Below are 3464 nucleotides of genomic sequence, written 5' to 3'. Positions count from 1 at the left end.
TTAACACAGTGCCTTTGTACCTTTCTCTCGCGTCACCCCCACTCCCCACCCCATTCCTTTTCTCTTGAAATTTTAGTTTGGGACATTTCTATTGACATATCCTCAAGCTCACTAATTCTTTCCTTAACTGCGTTCAGTTTACTGATGAGCCCATCAATGGCATTCATTTGTTTCTATTACAATGTTTTTATTTCTAGCATTTCTTTTCAATTCTAAGAGTTTCCATTTTTGCTTACATTACTCGTCTGTTCTCACGTTGTCCACTTTTTCCACCAGAGACCTTAGCAAAGTAATCATAGGTATTTTAAATTCTCAAGTTTGATAACTAAAATTTCTGCCATATCTGAGTCTGATTCTGATGCTTACTTTGTCTCTGGACTTTTTTCTTTTTTAGTGGGCAAGAGTCCCTGGGCTGAGACCTTCTAAGTTCCTAAGTTTTTTGTTCCCCTTTTATGTGAGACAGGAAGACTGGGAAGGGGGCTCAAGCCGTCTAACTGGCCCTAGGTCAGAGAAGACTCCTGCAAAGTAATTTTTCCTGAGGGCAGGCTTCTGCCATGAAAACAGAAAGCTCTATTTCAAAATGTATTTCAAAATGGCTAGAAGGGAATTTTTCTGCCATCTTCACAGTGAGAACCTAGTAGAACTTCTGGAGATAAAACCCACTGAAGTGTGGGGCGGGGGCGGGGGGGGGCCCTAAGAATAGCTCCCAAGAATTTTTACCTCTCCAGCTAGTCCATACTTAAGCCTCCAGCAATTCATTTAAATCCTGACTAATGACTCCAGCAGCTTCTGCTTTAGGTGAGCTGATCTGTATATTCTGCATTTTCCTGTCGTTTTTGTTGGTTTGCCCTGTGACCTCAGTTCTCTGATAGATCTAAGAAAAGCTGATTTTCAGTTTGTTCAGCTTTTCTCTTGTTAAGAATGCCCTATTCTTTCTCAAATAAACTCCATATTTTCACTGTCCCTCCAATGAAACAGCTCTTGTCAAAGTCACCTCTACATTGATTGCCAAGTCAGTTCCTAGAACTCCCATTATGTGACCTGTTTGCAGTATCTGACACAGCTGACCACTCCTTCCTTCACACGTGACATTACACTCTGCTGATTTTCCTACTTTATTGCCCACTCTGTCTCCTTTGCTGGCTGCGCCTCTTTGCCCTGACCTCTTAGCATGAGAAGTGTCCAGAGACTCAGTCTTTGGACGTCTGCTGTCTATACAACTTATTTCCTAGGTAATTCCATCTAGTCTCATGGATTTAAATACCATCTGTATGTTGATTCCCACATTTACATATCCATCCTGAGTCTTCCCTTGAATTCCAGGCTAGAATAATCAACTGCCTACCTAACATCTCCACTGAGCACATCACCAGGTTTCTCAAGCTCATCTGTCCACAACTAAATTCCTGATCTTCGTACGCAAACCTATGCTACCTACAGGTTTCTCCATTCTCAACTACTCAGACAAAAGGACCTAGAAATCAACTCTAATGCCACACTTTCTCACATTATACATCCAATCACCAAGTCCTATTTATTTTACCTTCAAACTAAGTACAGAATCTGACCACTTCTCAAGATTCCAAGTGCTGGCACACTGGTCCAAGCCACCTGCACGTCACACCTGAGTTAACTGCAGCAGTCTCCTAACTGGTCTGTTTTAACACCTGCACACCCACTCCCCTAAAATATAAGTCAGACCATATCACACTTCTGCTGAAAGCCCTCCAAAGGCTCCCATCTCAGAGTAGAAGCCAAAGCTCACACAAGGCCCCAGGCAGTCTGCAGTACCACCCATGCCCATCCCACCTCTTTCTATTCTCCCTTCCTTGGTCTGCTTCAGCCCTTACTGGCTACCATTCCGTTCCTGGAGCCCTCTAATATGCTCCTATCCCAAGGGCCTTTGCCCATGCAGTTCCCTCTGCTTGGACTCTCTTCTCCCAGGTGTCCACAAGGTTCACTCCCACACTGCCAAGTCTTTGTTCAAGTACTCTCTGATGATGCCTCCTCCACTCTTTAACATTCCAATAGTACTCTGCCTCCTTATTCCCTCTCCCAGCTTCTCTCCCCAGCACTTACCTTCTGGTGAACCATATAATTTGCTTAGCATCTGTCTCCTTCCACCAGAATTTAAGTTCCACAAAGGCAGGGAGATTTATGACTGTTTTATTCATTGCTACACTCTCAGCACATACAGTAAGGCCTATTGTGAGATGCCCAATAAATATGTTAAATTAGTGAATGAATACTCTTTAATGAAGGAAACATGACAGGTTGCAAAAGGTGGAATGGAATTGAGTAAGACAATCACCTTTTAAATTTATATGCATTTATGTTGTATTAATATCAGTTTGTTGATTCAATGAAGGAAAAAAAAAGAGAAAGCCAAGCAAGGAAAAGAACAGTGCTGATTTTGTACTTAGCAACTATGATATCGGAATCTAAGTTTTCAATGTGCACAGTCTTCTCCAAAGCATCCTCTGACTCAGAGAAACACAGGAATCCTTAGAGTGGTAAATCTTTAGGTAACCTGAGTAACTGGGCAAAGACTAGACTATGGGTGCTGAAAGTTGATAATTATCATAAACATTTAAGAACATCCTCAAAGCCAACCTTCTGACTACAAACCCTCAGCCTGGTCTGCTGGCCAATTTTTTATTGAGCAAAAGTTCAGGGAGCAGACTATTTGGCTACTCTTACCAGAGAGTACCAGTGTCACAATTTCTCCATTCTACTAAGGGGCTTCAGCCCTAATTTCTTTTCTTTACTTCAGTGGCTGCAGATAAATGCTGCTATCAGGAGTGACATTTTCATACATAACAACTAGATGTCAACTATGGTTCAACTACAATTTTAAGTGGCCTTACAGTTTTTGGTAATACTGCTGTTCCTACCTTGCTGGTATCATTAGATGCCATTTCTACCTATCAATGTGTATAAAAGACTATAACAAAACACAATAAAAAAAAAATCAAAATCCCAGAAATAAACCTGCTTCTATAATGAAATAATGTCTCAACCATTTACTGCATTTGTAATAACATGGGAACTGCTGCCACCTGCTGGTGATGCTTACGACAAAGTTACTACCTGGTGGGATATCCAAAATTCCTGCCAAATTTTTTAAATTCTCTTTTAAAGCTGGCAGCCACATAAATAGCTTTATGATTATCGTATCTGGTTAACTCTAACTTTCTCTTAAAAATAAATAACAAGTATAGTAATGTCTAATAAACTAGAACCTTCTACTACTAAATTAACCTTGCTGTCAGTGCTATATAGATCTGAGAATATGGCTGCCAAGTCTTTTCTCCATGATTATCCTTCTCCTCAACTGGAAGGGATATGTATTTTAAGCACATTTATTTTATGTAAAAAAAGATTTTAAAAAGTTAAATGGGACAAGGCACATCTCTACTGACAAAGGCAGGCCCTTAAAAAGTAGCGAGACCTTTATTTTAACT

The sequence above is a fragment of the Pteropus medius genome, unplaced genomic scaffold (assembly GCF_902729225.1).
Source record: "Pteropus medius unplaced genomic scaffold, Ma_sr-lr_union100, whole genome shotgun sequence".
In the NCBI taxonomy this organism is placed as follows: domain Eukaryota; kingdom Metazoa; phylum Chordata; class Mammalia; order Chiroptera; family Pteropodidae; genus Pteropus; species Pteropus medius.
Note: the sequence above shows the minus strand (reverse complement) of the source record.